General features: G+C 46.5%; 2 pseudogenes; both read right to left on the minus strand.

Annotated features, from left to right (window-relative positions):
• Nucleotides 1-5,409: 5,409 nt before the first annotated feature.
• On the minus strand, nt 5,410-11,737 carry LOC102388519 (annotated as a pseudogene).
• A 1,059-nt stretch (nt 11,738-12,796) lies between these two features.
• The window catches only part of LOC112550440, a 10,027-nt pseudogene continuing 4,214 nt past the window's right edge, over nt 12,797-18,609 (minus strand).

Raw genomic sequence — 18,609 nt, forward strand, 5'->3', positions numbered from 1 at the left:
TATTTGTGTGCAGCACATGGAATCTGGCCAGAGCATCCTGGGCTGGCAGGGGACCCAGAGGGTCAGCCTACCAGCCCAGAGCTTCTCTGACTGGGCCCCATGTGCAGCAGGGAAGCTGGCTGAGGCATGAAGGGGCTTCAGCATGGGGGCTGCACACTTGTGCCCAAACCAGCCTCTCTGCAGCACACAGAGCTGAGTCAGAGAAGCCCCTAACAACTCCTTTGGAGGCTGGTGTGGACCAGCCTTGGGTGCCCTACCAGCCCAGGGCTGCTCCAACTGGACTCCATATGCTGCAGGGGGACTGGCAGAGGCATGAGGGTGCCCTCATGTGGGGCTAGCTGGCAGGCAGCCCAACGCTGAAGCACCCTTGTGCCCAAGCCAGCCCCATCACTGTCTACATGTGCGTGGTGGCTCACAAAACAATGTCACCACAGGCATAGAGTTACCATATTTCCAGGATCAAAAAAAGAAGACACCTGTGGTGGTGGGGAGGGAGGGAATGGTATATGTTTGTGGGGGGAAGTGATATGCCAGTCCCCTGCCTCTGCCCCTCACTCCAGACCCGCTGCCCCCTGCCCCCCCCCCCCCCCCCCCCCGGCCGGTGGTGCCCCTTCCCTCCCCAGCCAGAGACCCCTGCCCCTCCAGCCCTGCTGCCCATGAAGCTCCTGTGTGCACACACTCACACACACATGCACACACACTCTTGCCAAGACCATGTGCAGAGCACATGACCCCCGACAGCCAATCACCTTGCCCACTGCTTCCAGCCCCAAGCATCCAAGCTGCTTCTGCCCAGAAAAAGCAGAGGAAAAGCAAAAACCTGGACATTTGCTTGCATTTTAAAAACCTGCCCAGACATGAGGACAGGGGCCCAAAAAAGAGATGTCTGGGAAAACCTGGACATATAGGACTCCTAGGTTCCTCAGGAGGCAGCAGCTCTCTCTTCTCACTCCGGTAACACAACATGCCTCACATGGAAGGATAATGGAGAATGCCAGTGCAGACACTACCACTCCCCCATCTTCTTTCAACCTGTGAGCCCTCGGTCAGGCAGGCCCATTCTTGCTAAAAGGCCTGAGAATGAGTATGGGGGGGGGGGTTCACTGGAGTCCCTTCCTGGCCTAGGGAAGGATAGGAAACACTCTTGAAGCTAGAAGTGCAGGAGGAACAGCAGAGAGCAGAAACTGGACTCACTGGAACAGGCCTCAGCAGCCCACAACCTGTGGCTTACACTAGAACATCATTGTGGAGAAGCTGTGTCCTCAGGTAGGCACTGCAAGCTACTGGTGGAAGCATGCATCAGAGTTCCCTGTTCTGCCCATATGGCAGCCAGCATCCTAGAAACTGTCCCCACTTATGGCAGGGGGAAGTTAAAAAAGAAAGAACTTAAAGAAATCATGGATGTCTATACAAGTGCTTGGAGGGGGGCATTTTAATTAGAGCAGTCCTGGGCAGCCACTCTAATAAAAATGCCTCACCATCACATGTATTAAATGCTCACAAACACCACCCAGACATCAAAGACCACCCCCAGTGCAGAGCCAGGAGATAAGGGAACCAGGGCAAGGAGAGGGTGAGCGAGTGCAGGGGCCCTTGGAGGGTGAAGGTGTGTGCATGAGCATGTGTGCATGCATATGCGCATGCAAGTGTGTGAGCATGCAGGGGCTGTGGTGGGTGGGATGCACTGGCTGGCTGGGACCAGGGGGGGAAATGCCCCCTCCCTTGGGTCCCCACTTAGCTGAGGTCCCCAGGGAGCCCTGCGACTGGAGCCCCCTGAACAGAGCTTGCAAACAGGCATGGCTCTGCTTTGGTGTGGCAGTTAGTGTGGGAGTTCATGCAGAGGAGCACGTGGAAGGCACCTGGAGGGCTGGGCTGAGTGAGAAGCCCAAGGCTTGAAGGCCAAAGGGAAGCTGCTGGGACCAGGTAGGGTTGTGGACTCACTTTCAGCCATGGTTGAGACTTCTTGTGCCCACCGAAGTCTTCACCTATGAGAAGGCTCTGATGGAGACACTGGAGGAGGAGGTGGGTAGTCAGTGAACTGCCACCCCCAAGAGGAGATGCAAGGTGGTGGCGGTGGGGGACTCCCTCCTGTGGGGCACCATGGGACCCATCTGTCATCTGGACCCCCTACCCCATGAGGTATGCTGCCTCCCCGACACCCACATCTGGGATGTTGCAGAGAGGATCCCTAGGCTCATTTGGTCCGCTGACCACTACACCATGTTCCTCATCCATATGGGCATGAATGACATGGCCAGGAGTAATCTGGATCATGTCATGTGACTACAGGGTTCTGGGTGCTGGGCTCAAGGGATTGGGGTACAGGTAGCCTTTTCCTCTGTGCTCCCAGTTGCTGGCCACGGACTTAGGATGGAAGGATGTGTCAAAGAAGTAAACTGATGAATCTGGCAGTGGTGCTACCAAGAGAGCTTCAGTTTCTTCAACTACAGTGCACACTTCAGGGAGAAAGGACTCCTGGGAAAGGATGGCATCCACCTCACATGGAGACGTAATTCCCTGTTCTCTGCCAGGCTAACCAATCTTCTAGATAGTGCTTTAAACTAAGATCTCTGGGGGGGTGGGGAAACACTGCTTGGAGCATGCCTGAGGACTGGCACACAAGAAAGCTCTGATGTTGGGGACACTAGGATAACCAGTCTTGCAAGAGCTGAGAAAATAGTTCTCCCTCAGTGTGATAGGAAGTAGAGGGTCTCAGTTGGTAGACTCAGGTGCATGGAGCCAGGTCCATGGAGCATGGGGAACAAGCAGGAGAGCTAGCCCTCCTACTCTCCAGTTAGCATTATGATCTAGTAGGGATCATGGAGACCTGGTGGGACCCCTCACATTATTGGAATGCAGGCATAGAGGGATACACCCTGCACAGAAGGAACTGAGTAGGAAAGAAAGGTGGAGGTGTAGCTCTCTATGTGAGGGAGCAGTACACTTTCTTGGAAACTGACATCAGCTCCAAAGAAGAGCAGCTCAAAACCCTCTGGGTCAAACTATGGGGGAGTGGGAGGGCTGCAGCGAGTGAAACCTAACTGTAGGTGTATACTATAGCTCAATCTACAGTTCTCTCAAGAACTGGCAGGGGCTGTATGTACATGGGATATGGTCATCATAAATGACTTCAATTACCCAGATATTGCCTGGGAGGAACACTTGGCTAAGTCAGATCTATTGTGTAGTTTCCTGACCTGTATTAAAGAGCTCCACTTGACTCAGGAAGTGCATGGGCCAACCACAGGTAACGCTCTCCTAGACTTGGTCTTGGCCACAGGAGATGATCTGGTGATTGACTTGAACATAAAGAGTAGCCTGGGTGACAGCAACCACAAGATCATCACATTCACTGTCCATCACAAGGCAAGCAAATCTGCTAGCAGGGTTGAAGTTTTAGACTTCTAGAAAGCAAATTTCAACAGGCTCAGGGCAATAGTAGGGGAAACACTGCAGGACCAGGGTGTCTGGAATAAATTGCCTCCAGATGTGGTGCAATCACCTACCTTGGAAATCATCAAAAGGAGACTGGACAGTCACCTTGCTGGAGTCACCTGACCCCAGTTGTCTTTCCTGCCTAGGGCAGGGGGGCTGGACCTGATGATCTTGTGAGGTCCCTTGCAGCCCCTTACAATCAATGAATCTATCTATGAAAAAATCTTCATTATTTGTGGGCCATCCCTAACTTGGGGGTCCTTCCTCCCTAAGGTTTGACTTTTGGGGGCAGGCAACAGTGACCTTGGTAGTACTCCCTCCTCCAGCACCAGAGTAATTCCAGGCTTGACAGAAAAGCGGCACAAATTAGAGATGGGTCAGAAATTATTCAGGCCCTCATAGGAGTGAGTCTGAAGGCTCCCCTGGTGGCCCAGAGCTCCCAAGGGGAAACAAGGGCCAGGAACACCATCATTCACTTCAGTCCAGACTGGACCTCAGTCTTGAGTGTTTGCTCCCCTCAGGCAGCTATGCCCTGCTGCTCTTCTGCTTACAGAGCTTGGGTTAAACCCCAGTCACTGTAACTAAAGACTCAGAAAATTGTTCCCTCTACTGGCGCTGAGAATGATGCATCAGCACCTGTGATTCCAGGGGCCTTCTGATTACCCTGCGATTCCAGGTGGAGAATGCTGCCATCTCCAAATGGCATTATCTGCTGGCTTTACCTCCCCACTAAACTAGGTGGCACCTCCAAGTTATCTCAAGGACTAGGGACAGGCATTACACATAAACCAGTGTAAGTGATCAGAAACTAGTTTAAACCTGTAATAGAACAGATGTTCAGTGCACATAAACCAGTTTGAAAATGGCTGAAACCAGTTTGAGATAAACCTGGTTGAATGTAGTATCAGACATAACTGATTTGGGTCAAACCAGTTTATGCAATGTCTGTCCCAGACCCCTTGCTGGTTTAAGCTAAACCAGACACCCTCAGCATCCTGGCATGCTCTCTGAGCTGGGTGGGGCTCTCTGCTCCACAGCAGGGCTGGCCCCTCCCCTCTTATCCCTGGGCAGGACTCTGGTGGAGACTTCTAGGCACAGCAGGGTCTGCTGGCTTCCCTATGCCCCCCTCCCTCCCTTTCACCACTCACTGCTTAAGCGGAGATCCTTTCCTCCTCTCTCCCACAGCACAGACTGTAGCCAGCATGTGGTATGCTTGCTAATGCTATGTAAGGCAGATAGAACAGTGTCCGCTTAGGGCTTTTTGGAAGTAATCAACAGCTCAGATGGTAATGCCCCTGCATTCCTTCCTTTGGAAAAAAGCTGTTTAAGAAGAGCTTTTAATGAACAAGGCTTTGTTTTCTGATGGGGTGTTAAATGCTAATAACAGCTGATAAATGCTCTGTTATCAAGTGGGGGACCCCACCCTAATCACAGTATCCTGCTGGGGCCTGGCCAAGCCCCCCTCAGGTCAGCCCTGTGCAAGGGAGGGATGCCATAGCACCCCTTGGCTTCTAGCCTGAGCCACTGCAGGCATGCACCTGCATTTCTGGGATGTCTGTCTGGTTACAAAACTGATTTAGCCTACCCAGGTTAGACTAACCTGCAAAGATTGAATCATTTTAGGCTCAGGCTTTTTGAATGTCTGACAAGGAGTTCTTTGGCCCTTTGTGGTACTAACTGCTGGTTGGACTGGCTCCTGACATCTCTCCAACACCCCTCCTGGGGCACAGCCAACTACTTGGGAGTGCGCATTAACTCCTGAATAATGCATCTTAAAAGGAGCCTCCCTACTCCCCGTGAAGTAGGCCTCCTGTTTGCCTTTTCTGTCTGCCCTCTTACTTGAGTTTAACTACATGAGAATCAAGTTGCAAGTGATCACAAAGTACAATTAGCAGTCTCCACCAGACCACATTTTTTTCTAACTCTATTTATATTTTTCCTAAAACAATTTAACATGTAGGTATAATCTCTGGTGCAACTTTCTGACATTTTCTGTGGTGCAGTAGGCAATTTAAAAGAAGAGAGTGCGCTCTGGACAGAGCATTCAGTATCTTCTTAAAAAAGAAAGACCATTTTTCTGGAACTCTGCCAGCAGCTGCTGTGGAGAAAAAGAGAGCAGTCACTTAATATAGAAGAATAAGGCAAGGCTCTCCAAAGGACATTTAGAAAATGTCCTTCCTTAAGAAACAAGCCTCTCTTGTGGACAGCATTTGATTTTGTATAGGGAAACACCTTTGGATTTCCAGTCCAAGCTTGTAATCACTCAGCTATTGCACTTAGACAAAATGGAGTCTACAAGCAGGGTGAATAAGCCATGTGTGCTATGAAGATATGTGTTAGGGTGGGGCACTGATAACCAGCTGGTCTCTATCCTCTGCTGTGGCCAAGCTGTGCAGCATTTCATGCTTGAAATCAGGAACTAACCATCTCTTTCCTGCTGTGCTGCATGTGAGATGGTAGGTAGAGCAGCAATGATGGTCTCTGGGTAAGTCAATGAATGTAGATTCAGTAGGCCTACAGTCACTTCCTAGATTAGTTACAGGCTTCCTGAGTGACCTTGAGTACATCGCCTAACTTAGCTAGTGTCAGTTCCCCATACATACCTGTATCAACCCCCATTTCTTCTGGTATGGGAAGATCTTTCTTTCCAGCATCTTCAGACAGTGTTTCCAACTGTTCCATGGAAAGAATGAAAAAAAAATAGTCAGGCAGGGTTGTGTTTGATCTATGATCCTCAGGATTACACAGCTGCAGAATTAGGGGTGGTGGGAACTGGGGCTGTTCTCCCAGCCAGGATTCCTGGTAGTGCCATGAATGACCAGGTGACGCCCGAGTCCATGAACCAGCCAACCTGAGCAGAGGAAAGACACAGAACAGGTATCCTTCATCTATACTACTGGGCATCTGGAAAGCAATTCACCCAAGAATCTCTAGGAATGAGCAAAGTAGCTAGGGGTTAACAGCATGGACACTGTTGCAAAGAGGTATGGATACCAGGAAAAATGTCTCATCTAGAATGAGGGACAGGAGAGCAGTTCTAGTCCCCAGCATGTAAGAAGATGACAGAAGAGCTAGAGAAAGTACAGAGAAGGGCAATCCAAAGGATGGAAAGGAGAGAGGAGGCACAAAAGCCTCAAATGTACAAAATCTTTATAGATTTGAAGGGCAGAGAGAGACCAGATCACCTAGTGTGATCCCCACTGAAACTGGCTACAGAGCTTCAGCAAGTACTATCAGCATCAAGCCAAATAATTTCAGATGATGCCTTTTACAAAGACCCAGACTTCATTTCAGGACTTCAGGTGAGGGACAATTAATCATACCCCTGGGTAAATTGTTTCTGTAGTTAATAACCTGTTGCATAACAAGAAAATAGTGTGCATTGTATTCCTGGAATGAATCTCCTCACTTCATAAAGGATATGGAGAAGCTTGAGAGATTCCAGAGGAAAGCCATGCACATAATTAGAGGCTAAGAGAACAGGCCTTAGGAGAGGCTAAGAGGGATGGGACTCTTCAGCCTGGAGAAGCAAAGGCTCAGGGGTGACTTGGTGGCAGCCTATAAGTACACAAGGGGTGTACATCAGGACCTGGGACAATGTCTGTTCACCAGGGCACCCCAAGGGAAGACAAGGTCTAACGGTCACAAACTGCTGGAAGACCATTTTAGATTGGACATACGGAAATACTTATTTACTGTCTGAGTCTCTGGAGTCTGGAATAGACTCCCCCTAGAAATGGTGCAGGAACCTACTCTGGATACCTTTGAGAAATGCTTGGATGCTTATCTTGCTGGAGTGATCTGACCACAGGTGACTTCCTCTCCCTTGGGCAGAGGGCCAGACCCAATGATCTCACAAGGTCCCTTCCAGCCCTAATGTCTATGAAATCTGTCCAGTTACAGGGGGGTAGGTTGTAGCCATGTTGGTCTAAGAACATAGGCAGACAAGGTTCTTTGAGTGAATATGTTAACTTTTATTAGACCAACACAAATAGTTGGAAAAACCATTTTTTAAAGCAAGCTTTAGGAACCTGAGGAAGTTTCAGCAGCTGGTGTGTGCTCCGAATTCCACCCAAACCTCCTTGTTTTAGCTGTCAAGGGGACAAGCTTGAGGAGGAGATGGAGATAGCTCTAGGCAAAGTCTAACTTATGACCAAGTGGTTAGAGCACTGTGTTGGAAAAAGATGATGCAGGTTCAAACTGTTTCTGGGTAAGCAGGACCTAGGACCCATGTCTGCTGCTTCTTGGGCAAGTGGGCGCACCAATTATTGCCCTGTTGGTAAGCAGGGGAAGACAGTCCTCAGACTTGCTCTCTGTCATAGTTGTATCACAAACAGAAGCTGAGAAATCAAAGGTGTGACCTGCTGTGGCCTGCATGTTGAGCCCAGTACTGCTCCAATGACAACACTGCTAGTGATGCCCTTGTGTGCTGGGAGAGATGCACCTAGGAAGTCTCCCCTTTTGACAGCTGGAAACATTCACTGCTTCAAACTAAACAGCTGGAAGCCATTGAAAATATTGGAGGGGGCATGACCAGGCCCCCAGCCTCACAGGTCTTTAAAACTTGGACTTTTGGACAAAGCCTGCCCTCAGGTCCTCCAAAGCCTTATGGAGGGAGAAAGCATCGAGATCCTTTGTCTGCAGCCCAGCAGCAAGGCAGGATTGTATATGTGGGGCCTGGTTCTCCAGCTTGGGGCAGACTTTATGCACTGTTTCCCTAGTGCAGTGGTTCTCAACCTTGTTAGGCTCAAGGCACCTCTTGGAAAATGCAAGCTCTTAGTCTTCACTTGTTTGAGTACAGAAAAATATTAGAGCAATTCTTCTGTTGCAAAGAACTTTGAAGGGCTGCAATAGGGCAGCGTGGTTTTAACCACTCTGAATTTCTATTGGAAATCTCTGGGTTTATTTTGTGAATCATGTTTGTACTCCTACAAGTGCTAACGTTGTGTGGTACCCTGTGGCACCCCTGAAAGGCTCTCAAGACACTCCACAGTGCTGTGGCGCCCAGTTTGAGAATTTTATCCTAGTGGATTCTGGATGTACAGCAGGAGTAGCTGACAGAGATGCCCTTGCTCTAATGCCCCTCTGCTGAACATGTCCTCCCATCAGTTGTGGTTGTGTAGATTGATCTGGGAATGGGAAGGAAGCATGTACCATGTTAGCAAAGTAAATTAATAAATTGTATGGCAGCTCAGATTCACTGGCACAGTCTGGTCCCACTGTGTTGCAACAGTGAAAAGGTCTGGCTACAAGCAAGCAGAGAGTTGGACAGTGCCTGAGCACCTTCATGCTGAACCTAGTGTAACATAGGGACAGCTTTGTCCAGAGACCCCAGATGATTCCACTCCATCACAGCTCCCAGAAAAGTTACCTTAATTGCTCACTGTCCATGGATGAAGCCAATGGGCACCCCAAATAAAGAGAGGATTCAACTTGAATGGTCTCCTCTATCTGCTGCAGCTCTTCTTCCCACTGTTCCTTTGCTTCAAGCTTTTCTTCCACCTTCTCCTTTCCCTTCTCATTTTCAGCGTAGTGGGCTGCCAGTTGTGCAAGGGGGTCTACCCTGGGTTGAAGAGCTTTCAGAATGTTCCACACAGGCTTCAGCACCTTCTCAAATGAGGTCCAAAGAGAAAGTTTTTGAAGAGGACACCCCCTCAGAATCCTTTCTAAACCAGCTTTTCCTACAGGTCAGTAATGAGAGTGAACTAAACCAAGCCCCTTTTAGATTTGCATTCAGATACATCCTATGAACTTCAGCTGAGCACCCAGAAAAATCAGGACTGTGCAAAGTTTTTGTAAAGGAAAACCGCTTTGTCCATCTATCGCATTTCAACTTTTTGTTTGAAAACATATCAGAAACAAACACTAAGGAGCCACTGTGTGTGTCAACTAATAAGACCAAACATTTCTTCTAGGCCCCAGTTCAGGAAGGTATTTAAATGCACTTTTTAAAGCAGGTGCCATTAATTCCAATTAGTCACTAACTCAGGCTTCAAGTTATGCAAATACCAAGATTCTTTGTCCTAGGCCCAAACATTGCATCATGAAGCCTGTACGCATTTCTATTAACTTTGGTCGAATTCCTGTATTTAAGTCTTTTCCTGGATCAGGGCTCTAGCAAGGTCACAAATGAAGTTTTTATTTTATTTATTTATTTATTTTTAAATCAATCCACACATGAACCTGTCTGTGTCACAAACTGGTCAGTTCCCACCTTCTAAATAGAAACTCTGATGTTGTGATGAGACCAAACTACTCAATCCCATGGGTTGCTAAATAAACTGGGTCTAGGTTACCTGTCACTGTCTTCACATCTGGGTTATCTGCACTCATTGCCTGGTTTACACTCCATGTCTGAATATCCTTATTTTAGGCAGCAGGACTCAGCAGTAGGATCTTGGAACCATTGTCTGAGTCATCCAAAACTTAGAAATTCGGCCCTGCAAAATAATTTCTTGTGGATAACAGTTGCAGCTCTATGGAGAACTAGCTCCTGAAACCATCCTCATCACCCTGGACACCCATACCACAGCCCCCATATTTATCAGTCTCTAGTTTTGACCTTTGACCCAAACCTTTCAGAGGAGGCAAAGCCCCTCATACTGCCATATGTAGTCTTCTCTTCCTAGTGATCAAATGGCCCCTTTGGCTTGAAGAACAGCTACCTTTGAACCAGCCTCTGCCACCAGTAAGCAAAGCAGAGAGCTGTAGCCATCTTGTCCATAGACTTAACCCAAGGGATTCCAGCCCTCTTCTTATCCTCAGACAGATTTATTGGAAAGATAGTAGATTCAAGATTGGTAAATAAACTGACCACTAATCCAGAACCCCAGCTAGCAAGTTTCCTCCACATTGATGGCCCACCGCAAGCTCTCTAGGAGATGCTCCACCACCTTCATAAGAGCCTTCGGCATTCATAGTAGATGGGCTTTCAATGCCACATGAACATCTTAACAAAATATCTAGTTAGAAGCAAAATGGCATTCAGAAAACAGGATTGTTCCTGCCTTATTCTTTCCATTTACCTCCCCTGGCCTTACAGCTGGTTATCCCGTGCTACCCAGAGAGAAATGACGGTCTTCTTTTCTCTGTGCCTCAGACCTTGAATGTTCATCTTCAAGACACTTTTCAGCCAGCGATGCTCTTAGGTCTCTTAGGCCATCCCCAGTTTGAGCAATGAATGCTTCTTGTACTTTCTCAAGAGGTTCTGTTTTTATGGGAATGTCTTGTAAATGATCAGACACCAAGTCTGAAGGAATGGGTACATGTTTGATTCTAACACAAGGGATTATTTTCACAGGCAGCTCCTCTGTCTCTGTTGGGGTCTCGTTTGCACTTGAACCTGGGATTGCCTCCTCAGAACTCCGCTTTGGGCTCTGCACTAACAGACACTTGGGAAAGAACTTCGTCAGCAATTGTCTGGGTTCATCACGCTCTGGCTCAGTGTTGGTGGACTGTCACTAATAGCCTGTAGAAGGGAGAAATCAGAGATCAGAATCAGAATCCTCAATTATTACAGTAACCACTTAATGAAAAAGTGCATTGAAACCTGTTACATCATCATAAAGGTCTTGCTCAGATCCAGATTTTTGTAAAATATTCCTGAAAATAGAAAGAACAACTCAATTAACTGCTTCTTCCTGTTCTGTTCTTTATCATGTCAAGATCAGTAGGGAGTTTTTCAACAATTCTAACACCTTCTGTTGTTGAAGATGAAGTAGGCAACATCTCCTCCTCTGAAATGGCTTGAAATTTAGGTTTGGCAACTTCTTTTGCTACTGAAGCTGCTATCCTATGAGCTAAAATATCTTTCCTATTTGTTAGGTCTCTGCAAACAAAATGTCAGAATCAGAATATTTTACAGTGCTTGTGCAAGCTGAATGGAACAAGTATCCCATAGCCCAGCTGTCTTCAGTGTGTAAAGATTCTCTTTCACTGATGTCTGTTCACGCTCATCTAGTGTTTTGACAGGAGTACTTGGAAAGCATGTAGTATTTTTCTAGTTGCACTGTTCAGTAATAAAGTCTTTTCTGCATCCAAATCTGCAATGGGAAAGAGGGAAGAAAATGTTGACAAAAGATTTGCTGCTTGTTTTCATGATAAGAGGAACTATTTTACCAAGATCTGATGATAAACTTTTTGGGTAATCTGAAGGCTCAGTTACATCTCTTAGTGTATTTTCAACAATATAGTCAGCTTCAGCATAGTGGTGAAGTGGTAATTCTCCAGAAAGAGGGCTCTGTGATGGATTCCCAGAAATCTCTTGGAAGACCAAGTCATAAAGAGCTTCAGAAATAATCATGCACCCACGTCTTAAATACAGCTGCATGTTGAATTTAGACTGAAACCTGTGTCAAAACCTTGTTATAGACTGACTCAGCAATTGTTTGAATCATATCATCCTCCCCGGAATGCAGATGTTCAATATGCTGGCTAGAAGGTTCTCATCTTCAGAGATTTTTGCCATAACTTTACTGATGACCATCATGAGAGTCAAGTCAAAATCTGCAAGTTCCATTTTATTTTCTGTAGAGGAAGATGTGCTGGCTGTGGTAGGGAGAACGTTAGATAAAAGTCCGCTGATTATATCTTCCAAAAATTTGTGGCATACCCCCAGAGTAGATGGTGTGGGACTTTGGCATTGGTTGTTGCTTTTGGTAGCATTTTCTAAAAGCTTCTCTTCAATTACCCCAGGTTCTAGAGGTTTATACAGAGCTAAAGAGGGTGCTTTTGCTACAGGTTCTTCCTATTGGTAATCAGTAATTTCTCTCCTTATCCAAACACCTAAGCTCTCTGCTAAAACATTCTTGTTGCTTTTCATGTCTGAATAAACTGAAACTTTGGAAGCACTTTCTTGCAGAAGGTCAGATAAACTAGAGTGAGTAATTTTGGCCATCAATGGCAGGGGAGACACCCTGGTCTTCAGAAGGCTGCAGGTCTGTGGCCCGAAATATGGAAAGCTTGTTTAATACTGAATCAACTACATCTGTGCTGATACATGAAGGATCACTTCCAGGGAACATGCCGTCCTGAACATGGAAGTATTGTGAAGGGACCAATTTGCTCATTAGTTCATCACATATTTCTTTCAAAAAAGCATTAGCATAAATACTGGTCGGTGACTGCAAGGGCTGAGGCTCAATTGCATATGTTGGCAGGGGGTTGCTGCAAGCTCCCTGCACTGCCTTTTGTGGTACTTCCTCTTTTCATCACACAGAAAAATATTTCCGAAAGAAGGGCTTTCTTGTAAACTGTCTGCCAATCTGGGATAGAGTTACTCTGGAGCAGATTGCCCTTGGCTTGGCTAGTGTGTCCAGAGTGGATGTAGAAGGTTTGAGCCCCAGAGCTTCTGTGCAGTAAGTCAGCTTCCCGATGCCCCCTGATGTGGGTTGTACAAGCTCAGGGACTTGAAGCTGCTTTGGAATTTGCCCTTCCCTTAAAACTTGTTCCTCAGAAAATAGCACTCTCCCCTGGACATTGATCTGTGAAAAGAATTTTCTAAACATGCCTGTTTTAGTTCGACCATGTTTGAAGTCAGAAGAAATATCTTCCCTAAAGAGATGATTTTGTAGTTTGCCATCTTTTCTTGTTGATTTGTATTTATTTAAAGTAAGTTTGGCTATGAGGAAACTTCTCAGCTTTGACAGCCTGCATGGGATGCTCAAGCAGGGCTCCCTTGCACAAACTAGAAATATTGTCAACTTGATGAGGAGATACCACTGCTGGTTCAGCCTCTGGCAGATTTTCTTCCCAAAACCCTCTGCCTAGAGACAGTGCCCTGCTTCTTGTTGGAGACAGGCCAGGTGACTTGAGAAAACAGTGGGATTAGTTTCCCTCTACTCCCTCTCTTCACACATCCAGGTGATCTGCTGGGTGTTCTCCTTCTGCTTGTGAAGGCAAACTTTTTGGCATTGGTCTCCTCATCTCTCTTGTCTCTCAGCTATTTTTCTCTCTTCATATTGTATTATTGCTGGATATATGATGTTTGTTATCTCATCACAAACCACGTCGTTATATTAGTAATTTCATCAGTCATTTCTTTGGTCTTGTTTTTCTGTAGCAGGAACAAATAAGAAAGGACAATAAATGTGTTAAGTAATTCCTTCATTCTTCCTTCTGTACATGGCAACAGCTGTATACAGTAATTCAAATTTTTAGGATAAACAATAACAGCCCCTCTTGAAAAGTGACATGCATCACTAGAGCCTTTTGGATAGGATGGGATATAAATCTGTTATATAAATATAAGAGAATAAATATAGGAAATAAAGAAACAGCCAATTCAGGAAAGGTCAGTGAAGGACAAACTAGGATAAGCATTGCTTCTCCCTCAGTCGGTTTCTGAAGGGCTGACATGCAGTATGAAGAACATGGAAAAAAATTATGACCTTCTTGAAGCCCAGAGGAGGTTTGTCACTGATTTCAGGAGGGCCAGGATTCCCCCACATGAGCCTAGAGATGACCTAATTTTGCCAGTTTACCCTATTACAAGTATCAGGGGGGCAAGGAATCTGATATGCCTTTGGACACACTGTGTAGAATGGACCCCGTGTCCAGGGACTCTGCAATATGCCGAGTGGAAAATGACAGGAAATCTTACTTCATGTTAGGCTTGACATTGGGACTGTCTCTAACTTGCTCCCCCCCAACCCTGCCCAAGAAAACACTTATCAACTAGCTTACTTCTCCTTATGGAAAATAATCAATTACTTTGCAGCCATTTTCTCCATCTCTCACCAAAACTCAAAAGCTGTGTTCTCCCTTGGCAGTGCTGCTCCCTGCTCTCTCTCAGGATGAGGCATTTAAACACTCTGTCTGCCATGAAACTTTTGTTTTTCAAGGATTGTGCAGGCTTTTGCTAATTAACAGCCTAGCCCCTAGTGTAGGAAGTAAAGAGTTTCCCCCCCATTTTACACATAGTAGCTTTGACCCAGTTCTTCTAGCTACTGATCTGTGGTCACCGGGCTGTGGTGCCTTCTATGGTCACTCTGTTGTTTCCCTTGGGCTAGGGATAGACATTACACATAAACTGGTTAAAATGATCAGAAACTGGTTTAAATCTGTAACAAAAACAGATGTTCAGTGCACATAAACCAGTTTGAAAATGGATGAAACTGGTTTGAGATAAACCTGGTTGAATGTAGTATCAGACTTAACTGATCTGGGTCAAACCAGTTTATGCAATGTCTGTCCCAGACCCCTTGCTGGTTTAAGTTAAATCAGAGTCCCCCAGCATCCCAGCATGCTCTCTGGACTGGGCAGAGCTCTCTGCTCCACAGCTGGGCTGCCCCCTCCCCTCTGCTTCCTGGCTGCAGCTCCAGCAGAGACTTGCTTGGTTTCCTCCTGCTCTCGCCCTTCCCTCACCACTCTCTGCTAAGCAGGGATCCCCCCTCCCCTCTGCCTTACACAGACGCGCAGCATTAGACAGCAGACCACATGGTGGATATGGTCCATGCTGTGGCAGACATCAGTGTCTGCTTAGGGGTTTTTGGAGCTAACCAACAGCTCAGCTGGTAATGTCCCTCCATTCCTTCTTTGTTTAAGAAGAGCTTGAACTAATGAGAGAGGTTGTTTGTTTTCTGATGGGGTGATAAATGCTGATAACAGAGCTGATAAATGCTCTGTTCTCAAGGAGTGGGGGGGGAACCCCTCCCTAATCCTGCCCATACCTGGCCACACCCCACTCAGCTCAGCCCTGTGGAAGGAAAGGTAGGGCTGCTCTAGTGCCCCTCCGCAGTTTCTAGCCTGAGCCACTGCAGGTATGTGCTTATAAGTCTGGGATGTCTGTATGATTAGGAACTGATTTAGCCTAGCCAGGCTAGACTAACCTTCAAAGATTGAGTTAATTCAGGCTTAGGCTTTTTGAATGTCTGCCCCTAGCCTGGGAGTTAAAAATAGACTATCTTCTAGCATTATATCCTGCTCACTGATTTCCAAAAAGAATGTGTAAGATTGTGTGGCATGATGCCATTTGATCATGCCTACACAACAGTACATGTCATGGCAGGGTGCACTTTGTCTTTCACTTTTGACATCATTAGATTCCACTTCTGACATATCCCCATGCCCTGACTTCATAGATTTCATAAGTTTTCCCCAAGGGTGCCCTGGAATACAATTGTTTGCTGAGCCCTTGATGCATTCCCCTGATGTAGCAGTAAGCTGATGCAATAAAATGATTCAATGAAGCATTGCTATAGTTGTTTGGTGTTTTAATAACTAGTAGTTTCTCTCTCATACTAAAAATTACTATAATAGTTTAAGAGAAGAGGTATTGTTCATATCTCAGGGACCTTTCACAAATGTACTTCTGTATCACCCTATCGTTGTGCATAATTTATGTTTTTGGACAAAGTTATCAGTGGCATATATCAGCTAATCTTCTATATAAAGAAGACCACCAAAGAAAAGAAAAAAAAAAGTATACTACTGAGTTATCAGATTCCCTAAAAACTGAAAGATTTATAAACAATTATTTCTTCTGAATTTTCTTGCAGACCGTAACAGATTTGACACACAGCTGCTCAATGCCCTCAGTTGGACTGAAGTCATGATATAAGGCAATTAAATAATCGTGTGTATATACAGCAGCATCACAAATAGAAAGCACAGGGTTAAGTACCATCAAAAACCTGAGATTCTGGAAAAAATAAAAATACTCCTCCAGGTTTCTACCTGATGCCTATTAGTTCACCTGGTTTGTGTACACACGTGTGTGACAAATAAGGGAAACCATGCTCCATCTCTTTTCTATGAGATTGTCTAAGTCACTGTCTCCATGCATTTTATAGTAAGGCCTTGCAGTGGGGTGTTAGATATCCAAATGAGTGCGTGGATGCTTGGCAAGGAGCAAGAATGAGGAAAAATGGGACTGGGACAAAGCCAAGTTGGAGGGGAGGCAAAAGTAGAGGTCAGGCTTCTTGGAGAGAAAGAATGGGCACAGGGTCCTTGGGTCACTAGAGTGCACCCCTGTCCAGATCCTGGGATAGGTCTGAATATTCATAAGTCTCCCCACTCTTCTTCCATCAACAAATTTCTGTGAGCTTCTTCTCTCTCTCTCTCTCTCTCTCTCGGTGGACAAGACATTTTTTCTGTTAGTTCCTGAGGCAACTCAGATGGCAGAACTCACTCCTCTTAATTTCTACCAAGCACCATTTATTGCCCACTTTTCTCTTTGCCATGTACTACTACTTTGTCATTATTTGCTGGCTTCCCTTTCTTTCTGAATGCAGAGGGGCTTAGAGACAAATATTTCTTTTTCTTGAATGTTGAGTCATGGCTCTCTAGCCAGATGGTGAACTATTCCCCTAGGATTCTCCACTTCCATCTGTATTTTTTTTTGTAAAGATTTCCTCCCATCAGTTGTATTCTATATTACCTTCAACTTGGGGGAATTAAATGATTAGAAACAATGATCATGTGATATGATCTCATGGCTATATAATTACAGGTTTAATCTCTCCTCTTTGGCAGTATGGAATGTAATTGGATCACAATCACCCGCCACTAAGCAACCACCTGGCCATAGTCTCCTAGCATGAAATGCTCTGCCCCATGATTGGCTATATCCATCTCATTTGAAAAAAAGCCATATTCTTCCTCCCAGTAGGGTTGGAGTAGTGTTGTAGCCATGATGGTCTGGGCAATATGCAAGGATCAAGGTGATTTTAGGGACATTTTTTCTTGGACCAATCATATAGATGGGGAAGAATTCCCCACTTCAGTTTCTATTTTTTCAGTCATGTTTTTTTCCCAGTCAGTCTTTTTGCTTAGTTGGATAAGTTTATGGGAACAACAGTGCCCTTCTTTTGTGTCCTTGTCTAACATGGACCCCAATTTTACACTTAGTCCAATAAGAGACATCCCCAAAAGTCCCCCCCCCCCATATCCCCCTGCTCCTCATTTGAATTGCCTTTGCCAGGCAGAGAGAGACAGAGTCCCTTGCCCCATGCTTGACTTCCCCAAGCCCCTCCTCTTCCTGCCCCATACTTCTCTTTCCTGACCACCCACCCGAGTGCTCCCTGGAAGGAACCTGAGGAGAATCCCAGTCTTTTACTGCTTCTTCCCAGATCCCTTCAGGCACAGCTCAGCTGCTCTGCAGAAACAGATGTAGGAATAGGGAAGTGGCAGGAGAGGAAAGGACCCCATGTAGGACAGAGGAGTGGCGGGGGGAGCTCTTGTTGGGTCTGCAGCAGTCCGTGCTTGATCCTCAGTGGCTAAGACTTGGAGCAACCCCTTTGTTTTCAGTGCAGCAGCACCCAAGTCAGAGTGACAGACAGCTGGAGTGACAGAGCTGCAGGAGAATATGGGGAAATCAAAGCTTCCCATCCATCAAAAGGGTACAACTGTGTATTTTGTACTGAGCTCAAACATTCCAGGGAGCCTGAACTGGCTGAGCTCACAACTGAATTTTACAAAGTTACTACAACATGCTGTTGTATGCTAGGGCCCTGTGACCTGGGCCTAAACTAGTGACCGAGAAGGACCACAACCCTGAAATCATTAAATCACAAGGAAGTGTTGGGGACCAGGCAGAGAGAGCAGCACAACTCCACCACTTGTCCCAAACTTCAGAGTTTCTGGGGGGTGGCACCTGTGGGGCAGAAGGGGTGGAGAGATAAGAGAGGAGGCCCTCAGACCAGAAATAGGAATCAGATTGTCCCTCACCTGTATCAGCTTCATCCAGAGTGACCTCTCACCATGAAGGTCTGTTTGGGTCTGAGTCTCTGGCCTGGGGTTCTGGAACTTGCCCTGCAGGTTGATCTCATCCCTGTATGAGGTCACCGTCTCTCTAGTGCAATGCCTGATATCCTAACAATGCATTTTTATGAGCTTACTGTCTGCCCCACCCTCCCAAACCCAGCCAGGCTCTTCCCCTACTCATAGCAGCCCCTTTACCATATAGCCTAGCATATCCTGTAGGCCATTCCCGAGAGTGACCAGTGTCCAGTGCCAGAGGCTGGAGATAACAGTAAAGGAGAACCCCATCCTGTACAATGTAGGAGGGGGGGGGGGGGGGGGGGAAGGCTAGTCTGGCCAGAGAGAGGACAGTTCTGTCAAAAGTCCATGTAGTGAGTAGGAGATGCCCAGCAGTGCGAGTGACAAAACCAAGGGTATTCTCTCTCTTAGCATGCAAGTGTGTGCATGGGGGGGGGGGGGGGGGGGTCGGGTTTT

This window comes from Alligator sinensis, unplaced genomic scaffold, assembly GCF_000455745.1.
Source record: "Alligator sinensis unplaced genomic scaffold, ASM45574v1 scaffold67_1, whole genome shotgun sequence".
NCBI classification, from domain to species: domain Eukaryota; kingdom Metazoa; phylum Chordata; order Crocodylia; family Alligatoridae; genus Alligator; species Alligator sinensis.